Here is a 12,500-nt window from a genome sequence, read left to right on the forward strand (position 1 = left end):
GATTACAGAGTTTAATTATTACAGAGTATAATGATTACAGAGTGTAATGATTACAGAGGATTACAGAGTATAATAATTACAGAGAAATGATTCCAGAGTATAATGATTACAGAGTATAGTAATTAGAGAGTGTAATTATTACAGCGTACAATGATTACAGAGTGTAATGATTACACAGTATAATGACGACAGAGTATAATGATTACAGTATAATGATTACAGAGTATAAGGATGACAGAGTGTAATGATTACAGTGTATAAAGATTACAGAGTGTAATTATTCCAGAGTATAATGATTACAGAGTGTAATGATTACAGAGGATTACAGAGTATAATAATTACAGAGAAATGATTCCAGAGTATAATGATTACAGTGTGTAATTATGACAGAGCATAATGATTACAGTGTAATGATTACAGAGTGTAATTATTACAGAGTATAATGATTACAGTGTGTAATTATGACAGAGCATAATGATTACAGTGTAATGATTACAAAGTGTAATTATTACAGAGTATAATGATTACAGAGTGTTATTATCACAGAGTATAATAATTACAGAGTAATGATTACAGAGTATAATGATTACAGAGTGTTATTATCACAGAGTATAATAATTACAGAGTAATGATTACAGAGAATAATGATTACAGAGTGTAATTATCACAGAGTATAATAATTAGAGTGTAATTATTACAGCGTATAATGATTACAGAGTATAATAATTACAGAGTGTAATTATTACAGCGTATAATGATTACAGTGTGTAATGATTACAGAGTATAATGATTACATTGTAATGATTACAGAGTATAATGATTACAGAGTGTTATTATCACAGAGTATAATAATTACAGAGTAATGATTACAGAGTATAATGATTACAGAGTGTTATTATCACAGAGTATAATAATTACAGAGAAATGATTACAGAGTATAATGATTACAGTGTGTAATTATTACAGCGTATAATGATTACAGAGTATAATGATTACAGAGTGTAATTATTACAGCGTATAATGATTACAGAGTGTAATGATTACAGAGTATAATGATTACATTGTAATGATTACAGAGTATAATGATTACAGTGTAATGATTACAGAGTATAATGACTACAGTGTAATGATTACAGAGTATAATGATTACAGTGTAATGATTACAGAGTATAATGATGACAGAGTGTAATGATTACAGTGTATAATGATTACAGAGTGTAATTATTACAGAGTATAATGATTACAGAGTATAATAATTACAAAGAAATGATTCCAGAGTATAATGATTACAGTGTGTAATTATTACAGAGTATAATGATTCCAGAGTATAATGATTACAGTGTGTAATTATTACAGAGCATTAAGATTACAGTGTAATGTTTACAGAGTGTAATGATTACAGAGTATAATGATTACAGAGTGTTATTATCACAGAGTATAATAATTACAGAGTAATGATTACAGAGTATAATGTTTACAGAGTGTAATTATTACAGAGCATATTGATTACAGAGTATAATAATTACAGAGTGTAATTATTACAGAGTATAATCATGACAGAGTGTAATGATTACAGAGTATAATTATTACAGAATGTAATTATCACAGAGTATAATTATTATAGTGTATACTGATTACAGAGTGTAATGATTTCAGAGTATAATGATTACAGTGTAACGATTACATAGTAGAATGATGACAGAGTGTAATGATTATGGTGAATAATGATTACAGAGCGTAATTATTACAGAGTATAATGATTGCAGAGTGTAATGATTACAGAGTATAATAATTACAGAGAAATGATTACATAGTATAATGATTCCAGAGTATAATGATTACAGTGTGTAATTATTACAGAGCATAATGATTACAGTGTAATGTTTACAGAGTGTAATGATTCCAGAGTATAATAATTACAGAGAAATTATTCCAGAGTATAATTATTACAGAGTGTAATTATCACAGAGTATAATAATTAGAGTATAATTATTACAGCGTATAATGATTACAGAGTATAATAATTACAGAGTGTAATTATTACAGCGTATAATGATTACAGAGTATAATGATTACATTGTAATGATTACAGAGTATAATGATTACAGTGTAATGATTACAGAGTATAATGATTACAGTGTAATGATTACAGAGTATAATGATTACAGAGTATAATAATTACAAAGAAATGATTCCAGAGTATAATGATTACAGTGTGTAATTATTAGAGTATAATAATTCCAGAGTATAATGATTACAGTGTGTAATTATTACAGAGCATAATGATTACAGTGTAATGATTACAGAGTATATTGATTACAGAGAGTTATTACCACAGAGTATAATAATTACAGAGTAATGATTACAGATTATAATGATTCCAGAGTATAATGATTACACAGTATAATGATTACTGAGTTTAATGATTACACAGTATAATGATTACAGTGTAATGATTACAGAGTATAATTATTATAGTGTATAATGATTACAGAGAGTGTAATGATTTCAGAGTATAATGATTACAGTGTAACGATTACATAGTAGAATGATGACAGAGTGTAATGATTACGGTGTATAATGATTACAGAGTGTAGTTATTACAGAGTATAATGATTGCAGAGTGTAATGATTACAGAGTATAATAATTACAGAGAAATGATTACAGAGTATAATGATTACAGTGTGTAATTATTACAGAGTATAATGATTACAGTGTGTAATTATTATAGTGTATAATGGTTACAGAGTGTAAAGATTACAGTGTATAATGATTACAGAGTAGAATAATTACAGAGTATAATGATTACAGTGTAATGATTACAGAGTATAATGATTACAGTGTAATGATTACAGAGTATAATGATTACAGTGTAATGATTACAGAGTATAATGATGACAGAGTGTAATGATTACAGTGTATAATGATTACAGAGTGTAATGATTACAGAGTATAATGATTACAGAGTGTAATTATCACAGAGTATAATAATTACAGAGTGTAATTATTACAGCGTATAATGATTACAGAGTGTAATGATTACACATTATAATGATTACAGTGTAATGATTACAGAGTATAATGATTACAGAGTGTTATTATCACAGAGTATAATAATTACAGAGTAATTATTACAGAGTATAATGTTTACAGAGTGTAATTATTACAGAGCATAATGATTACAGAGTATAATGATTACAGTGTGTAATTATTACAGAGTATAATCATGACAGAGTGTAATGATTACAGAGTATAATTATTACAGAATGTAATTATCACAGAGTATAATTATTATAGTGTATAATGATTACAGAGTGTAATGATTTCAGAGTATAATGATTACAGTGTAACGATTACATAGTAGAATGATGACAGAGTGTAATGATTATGGTTTATAATGATTACAGAGCGTAATTATTACAGAGCATAATGATTGCAGAGTGTAATGATTACAGAGTATAATAATTACAGAGAAATGATTCCAGAGTATAATGATTACAGAGTGTAATTATCACAGAGTATAATAATTAGAGTATAATTATTACAGCGTATAATGATTACAGAGTATAATAATTACAGAGTGTAATTATTACAGCGTATAATGATTACAGAGTGTAATTATTACAGCGTATAATGATTACAGAGTATAATGATTACATTGTAATGATTACAGAGTATAATGATTACAGTGTAATGATTACAGAGTATAATGATTACAGTGTAATGATTACAGAGTATAATGACTACAGTGTAATGATTACAGAGTATAATCATGACAGAGTGTAATGATTACAGAATATAATTATTACAGAATGTAATTATCACAGAGTATAATTATTATAGTGTATAATGATTACAGAGTGTAATGATTTCAGAGTATAATGATTACAGTGTAATGATTACATAGTAGAATGATGACAGAGTGTAATGATTATGGTGTATAATGATTACAGAGCGTAATTATTACAGAGTATTATGATTGCAGAGTGTAATGATTACAGAGTATAATAATTACAGAGAAATTATTACAGAGTATAATGATTACAGTGTGTAATTATTACAGAGTATAATGATTCCAGAGTATAATGATTACAGTGTGTAATTATTATAGTGTATAATGGTTACAGAGTGTAAAGATTACAGTGTATAATGATTACAGAGTAGAATAATTACAGAGTATAATGATTACAGTGTAATGATTACAGAGTATAATGATTACAGTGTAATGATTACAGAGTATAATGATTACAGTGTAATGATTACAGAGTATAATGATGACAGAGTGTAATGATTACAGTGTATAATGATTACAGAGTGTAATTATTACAGAGTGTAATTATTACAGAGCATAATGATTACAGAGTATAATGATTACAGTGTGTAATTATTACAGAGTATAATCATGACAGAGTGTAATGATTACAGAGTATAATTATTACAGAATGTAATTATCACAGAGTATAATTATTATAGTGTATAATGATTACAGAGTGTAATGATTTCAGAGTATAATGATTACAGTGTAACGATTACATAGTAGAATGATGACAGAGTGTAATGATTATGGTTTATAATGATTACAGAGCGTAATTATTACAGAGTATAATGATTGCAGAGTGTAATGATTACAGAGTATAATAATTACAGAGAAATGATTCCAGAGTATAATGATTACAGAGTGTAATTATCACAGAGTATAATAATTAGAGTATAATTATTACAGCGTATAATGATTACAGAGTATAATAATTACAGAGTGTAATTATTACAGCGTATAATGATTACAGAGTGTAATTATTACAGCGTATAATGATTACAGAGTATAATGATTACATTGTAATGATTACAGAGTATAATGATTACAGTGTAATGATTACAGAGTATAATGATTACAGTGTAATGATTACAGAGTATAATGACTACAGTGTAATGATTACAGAGTATAATCATGACAGAGTGTAATGATTACAGAATATAATTATTACAGAATGTAATTATCACAGAGTATAATTATTATAGTGTATAATGATTACAGAGTGTAATGATTTCAGAGTATAATGATTACAGTGTAACGATTACATAGTAGAATGATGACAGAGTGTAATGATTATGGTGTATAATGATTACAGAGCGTAATTATTACAGAGTATTATGATTGCAGAGTGTAATGATTACAGAGTATAATAATTACAGAGAAATTATTACAGAGTATAATGATTACAGTGTGTAATTATTACAGAGTATAATGATTCCAGAGTATAATGATTACAGTGTGTAATTATTATAGTGTATAATGGTTACAGAGTGTAAAGATTACAGTGTATAATGATTACAGAGTAGAATAATTACAGAGTATAATGATTACAGTGTAATGATTACAGAGTATAATGATTACAGTGTAATGATTACAGAGTATAATGATTACAGTGTAATGATTACAGAGTATAATGATGACAGAGTGTAATGATTACAGTGTATAATGATTACAGAGTGTAATTATTACAGAGTGTAATGATTACAGAGTATAATGATTACAGAGTGTAATTATCACAGAGTATAATAATTACAGAGTGTAATTATTACAGCGTATAATGATTACAGAGTGTAATGATTACACATTATAATGATTACAGTGTAATGATTACAGAGTATAATGATTACAGAGTGTTATTATCACAGAGTATAATAATTACAGAGTAATTATTACAGAGTATAATGTTTACAGAGTGTAATTATTACAGAGCATAATGATTACAGAGTATAATGATTACAGTGTGTAATTATTACAGAGTATAATCATGACAGAGTGTAATGATTACAGAGTATAATTATTACAGAATGTAATTATCACAGAGTATAATTATTATAGTGTATAATGATTACAGAGTGTAATGATTTCAGAGTATAATGATTACAGTGTAACGATTACATAGTAGAATGATGACAGAGTGTAATGATTATGGTTTATAATGATTACAGAGCGTAATTATTACAGAGTATAATGATTGCAGAGTGTAATGATTACAGAGTATAATAATTACAGAGAAATGATTCCAGAGTATAATGATTACAGAGTGTAATTTTCACAGAGTATAATAATTAGAGTATAATTATTACAGCGTATAATGATTACAGAGTATAATAATTACAGAGTGTAATTATTACAGCGTATAATGATTACAGAGTGTAATTATTACAGCGTATAATGATTACAGAGTATAATGATTACATTGTAATGATTACAGAGTATAATGATTACAGTGTAATGATTACAGAGTATAATGATTACAGTGTAATGATTACAGAGTATAATGACTACAGAGTGTTATTATCACAGAGTATAATAATTAGAGTAATGATTCCAGAGTATAATGATTACAGTGTGTAATTATTACAGAGCATAATGATTACAGTGTACTGTTTACAGAGTGTAATGATTACAGAGTATAATGACGACAGAGTGTAATGATTACAGTGTATAATGATTACAGTGTGTAATTATTACAGAGTATAATGATTACAGAGTATAATAATTACAAAGAAATGATTCCAGAGTATAATGATTACAGTGTGTAATTATTACAGAGTGTAATTATCACAGAGTATAATAATTACAGAGTAATGATTACAGAGTATAATGATTACAGAGTAGAATAATTACAGTGTATAATGATTACAGAGTAGAATAATTACAGAGTATAATGATTACAGTGTAATGATTACAGAGTATAATAATTACAGAGTGTAATGATTACAGAGTGTAATTATCACAGAGTATAATAATTACAGAGTGTAATTATTACATTGTATAATAATTACAGAGTGTAATTATTAGAGTATAATCATGACAGAGTGTAATGGTTACAGAGTGTGAAGATTACAGAGTATAATGATTACAGAGTAATGATTACAGAGTATAATAATTACAGAGTAATGATTACAGAGTATAATGATGACAGAGTGTAATGATTACAGTGTATCATGATTACAGAGTGTAATTATCACAGAGTATAATAATTACAGAGTGTAATGATTACAGAGTGTAATTATAACAGAGTATAATGATTACAGAGTGTAATTATTACAGAGTGTAATTATCACAGAGTATAATAATTACAGAGTGAAATGATTCCAGAGTGTAATGATTACAGAGTATAATGATTACAGGGTGTAATTATTACAGAGTATAATCATGACAGAGTGTAAAGATTACAGAGTATAATCATGACAGAGTGTAAAGATTACAGAGTATAATGATTACAGAGTAATGATTACAGAGTATAATAATTACAGAGAAATGATTACAGAGTATAATAATTACAGAGTAATGATAACAGCGTATAATGATTATAGAGTATTGTGATTACAGAGTATTGTCATTACAGCGTATAATAATTACAGTGTGTAATTTTTACAGAGTATTGTGATTACAGAGTATTGTGATTACAGCGTATAATAATTACAGTGTGTAATTATTACAGAGAGTAATGATTACAGAGTATAATGATTACAGAGTGTAATGATTACAGAGTATAAGTATTACAGAGTATAATGATTACAGAGTATAATGATTACAGAGTACAAGTATTACAGAGTATAATGATTATAGAGTTTAATGATTACAGAGTATAATGATTACAGAGTATAATGATTACAGTGTGTAATTATTACCGAGTATAATGATTCCAGAGTATAATGATTACAGTGTGTAATTATTACAGAGCATAATGATTACAGTGTAATGTTTACAGAGTGTAATGATTACAGAGTATAATGATTACAGAGTGTAATTATAACAGCGTATAATGATTACAGAGTGTAATGATTACACAGTATAATAATTACAGTGTAATGATTACAGAGTATAATTATTACAGAATGTAATTATCACAGAGTATAATTATTATAGTGTATAATGATTACAGAGTGTAATGATTTCAGAGTATAATGATTACAGTGTAACGATTACATAGTAGAATGATGACAGAGTGTACTGATTAAGGTGTATAATGATTACAGAGTGTAATTATTACAGAGTATAATGATTGCAGAGTGTAAAGATTGCAGAGTGTAATGATTACAGAGTATAGTAATTACAGAGAAATGATTACAGAGTATAATGATTACAGTGTGTAATTATTACAGACTATAATGATTCCAGAGTATAATGATTACAGTGTGTAATTATTACAGAGCATAATGATTACAATGTAATGTTTACAGAGTGTAATGATTACAGAGTATAATGATTACAGAGTGTAATCATCACAGAGTATAATAATTACAGAGTGTAATTATTACAGAGTGTAATTATCACAGAGTATAATAATTACAGAGTAATGATTACAGAGTATAATGATTACAGAGTAGAATAATTACATTGTATAATGATTACAGAGTAGAATAATTACAGAGTATAATGATTATAGTGTAATTATCACAGAGTATAATGATTACAGAGTGTAATAATTACATCGTATAATAATTACAGAGTGTAATTATTACAGAGTATAATCATGACAGAGTGTAATGGTTACAGAGTGTAAAGATTACAGAGTATAATGATTACAGAGTAATGATTACAGAGTATAATAATTACAGAGAAATGATTACAGAGTATAATGATGACAGAGTGTAATGATTACAGTGTATCATGATTACAGAGTGTAATTATCACAGAGTATAATAATTACAGAGTGTAATGATTACAGAGTGTAATTATTACAGAGTATAATGATTACAGAGTGTAATTATTACAGAGTGTAATTATCACAGAGTATAATAATTACAGAGTGTAATGATTACAGAGTAATGATTACAGAGTATAATAATTACAGAGAAATGATTACAGAGTGTAATTATCACAGAGTATAATAATTACAGAGTGTAATGATTACAGAGTAATGATTACAGAGTATAATAATTACAGAGAAATGATTACAGAGTATAATAATTACAGAGTAATGATAACAGCGTATAATGATTACAGAGTATTGTGATTACAGAGTATTGTAATTACAGAGTATAATAATTACAGTGTGTAATTATTACAGAGAGTAATGATTACAGAGTATAATGATTACAGAGTGTAATGATTACAGAGTATAAGTATTACAGAGTTTAATGATTACAGAGTACAAGTATTACAGAGTATAATGATTATAGAGTTTAATGATTACAGAGTATAATGATTACAGAGTATAATGATTACAGAGTTTAATGATTACAGAGTATAATAATTACAAAGAAATGATTCCAGAGTATAATGATTACAGTGTGTAATTATTACAGAATATAATGATTCCAGAGTATAATGATTACAGTGTGTAATTATTACAGAGCATAATGATTACAGTGTAATGTTTACAGAGTATAATGATTACAGAGTATAATGATTACAGAGTGTAATTATCACAGAGTGTAATTATCACAGAGTATAATAATTACAGAGTGTAATTATAACCGTGTATAATGGTTACAGAGTGTAATGATTACACTGTATAATGATAACAGAGTGTAATTATAACAGCGTATAATGATTACAGAGTGTAATGATTACACAGTATAATGATTACAGTGTAATGATTACACAGTATAATGATTACAGAGTGTTATTATCACAGAGTATAATAATTAGAGTAATGATTACAGAGTATAATGTTTACAGAGTGTAATTATTACAGAGCATAATGATTACAGAGTATAATAATTACAGAGTGTAATTATTACAGAGTATAATCATGACAGAGTGTAATGATTACAGAGTATAATTATTACAGAATGTAATTATCACAGAGTATAATTATTATAGTGTATACTGATTACAGAGTGTAATGATTTCAGAGTATAATGATTACAGTGTGTAATTATTACAGAGCATAATGATTACAGTGTAATGTTTACAGAGTGTAATGATTACAGAGTATAATGATTACAGATTGTAATCATCACAGAGTATAATAATTACAGAGTGTAATTATTACAGAGTGTAATTATCACAGAGTATAATAATTACAGAGTAATGATTACAGAGTATAATGATTACAGAGTAGAATAATTACAGTGTATAATGATTACAGAGTAGAATAATTACAGAGTATAATGATTACAGTGTAATGATTACAGAGTATAATAATTACAGAGTGTAATGATTACAGAGTGTAATTATCACAGAGTATAATAATTACAGAGTGTAATTATTACAGAGTATAATCATGACAGAGTGTAATGGTTACAGAGTGTAAAGATTATAGAGTATAATGATTACAGAGTAATGATTACAGAGTATAATAATTACAGAGAAATGATTACAGAGTATAATGATGACAGAGTGTAATGATTACAGTGTATCATGATTACAGAGTGTAATTATCACAGAGTATAATAATTACAGAGTGTAATGATTACAGAGTGTAATTATTACAGAGTATAATGATTACAGAGTGTAATTATTGCAGAGTGTAATTATCACAGAGTATAATAATTACAGAGTGTAATGATTACAGAGTGTAATTATCACAGAGTATAATAATTACAGAGTGTAATGATTACAGAGTAATGATTACAGAGTATAATAATTACAGAGAAATGATTACAGAGTGTAATTATCACAGAGTATAATAATTACAGAGTGTAATGATTACAGAGTAATGATTACAGAGTATAATAATTACAGAGTAATGATAACAGCGTATAATGATTACAGAGTATTGTGATTACAGAGTATTGTGATTACAGAGTATAATAATTACAGTGTGTAATTATTACAGAGAGTAATGATTACAGAGTATAATGATTACAGAGTGTAATGATTACAGAGTATAAGTATTACAGAGTTTAATGATTACAGAGTACAAGTATTACAGAGTATAATGATTATAGAGTTTAATGATTACAGAGTATAATGATTACAGAGTATAATGATTACAGAGTTTAATGATTACAGAGTATAATAATTACAAAGAAATGATTCCAGAGTATAATGATTACAGTGTGTAATTATTACAGAATATAATGATTCCAGAGTATAATGATTACAGTGTGTAATTATTACAGAGCATAATGATTACAGTGTAATGTTTACAGAGTATAATGATTACAGAGTATAATGATTACAGAGTGTAATTATCACAGAGTGTAATTATCACAGAGTATAATAATTACAGAGTGTAATTATAACCGTGTATAATGGTTACAGAGTGTAATGATTACACTGTATAATGATAACAGAGTGTAATTATAACAGCGTATAATGATTACAGAGTGTAATGATTACACAGTATAATGATTACAGTGTAATGATTACACAGTATAATGATTACAGAGTGTTATTATCACAGAGTATAATAATTAGAGTAATGATTACAGAGTATAATGTTTACAGAGTGTAATTATTACAGAGCATAATGATTACAGAGTATAATAATTACAGAGTGTAATTATTACAGAGTATAATCATGACAGAGTGTAATGATTACAGAGTATAATTATTACAGAATGTAATTATCACAGAGTATAATTTTTATAGTGTATACTGATTACAGAGTGTAATGATTTCAGAGTATAATGATTACAGTGTGTAATTATTACAGAGCATAATGATTACAGTGTAATGTTTACAGAGTGTAATGATTACAGAGTATAATGATTACAGATTGTAATCATCACAGAGTATAATAATTACAGAGTGTAATTATTACAGAGTGTAATTATCACAGAGTATAATAATTACAGAGTAATGATTACAGAGTATAATGATTACAGAGTAGAATAATTACAGTGTATAATGATTACAGAGTAGAATAATTACAGAGTATAATGATTACAGTGTAATGATTACAGAGTATAATAATTACAGAGTGTAATGATTACAGAGTGTAATTATCACAGAGTATAATAATTACAGAGTGTAATTATTACAGAGTATAATCATGACAGAGTGTAATGGTTACAGAGTGTAAAGATTATAGAGTATAATGATTACAGAGTAATGATTACAGAGTATAATAATTACAGAGAAATGATTACAGAGTATAATGATGACAGAGTGTAATGATTACAGTGTATCATGATTACAGAGTGTAATTATCACAGAGTATAATAATTACAGAGTGTAATGATTACAGAGTGTAATTATTACAGAGTGTAATTATTACAGAGTATAATGATTACAGAGTGTAATTATTGCAGAGTGTAATTATCACAGAGTATAATAATTACAGAGTGTAATGATTCCAGAGTGTAATTATTACAGAGTATAATGATGACAGAGTGTAATGATTACAGTGTATCATGATTATAGAGTGTAATTATCAGAGTATAATAATTACAGAGTGTAATGATTACAGAGTGTAATTATTACAGAGTATAATGATTACAGAGTGTAATTATTACAGAGTGTAATTATCACAGAGTATAATAATTACAGAGTATAATGATTACAAAGTGTAATTATTACAGAGTATAATCATGACAGAGTGTAAAGATTACAGAGTATAAT

General features: G+C 26.7%; 1 protein-coding gene across 1 annotated transcript in view; it reads left to right on the forward strand.

Moving 5' to 3' along the window:
- Positions 1-12,500, forward strand: part of LOC133110501 (SH3 and cysteine-rich domain-containing protein 3-like) — a 36,578-nt gene that overhangs the window by 20,683 nt on the left and 3,395 nt on the right. The gene's annotated exons all lie outside the window — the stretch shown is intronic.

Source organism: Conger conger, chromosome 14, assembly GCF_963514075.1.
Source record: "Conger conger chromosome 14, fConCon1.1, whole genome shotgun sequence".
Lineage (NCBI taxonomy): Eukaryota > Metazoa > Chordata > Actinopteri > Anguilliformes > Congridae > Conger > Conger conger.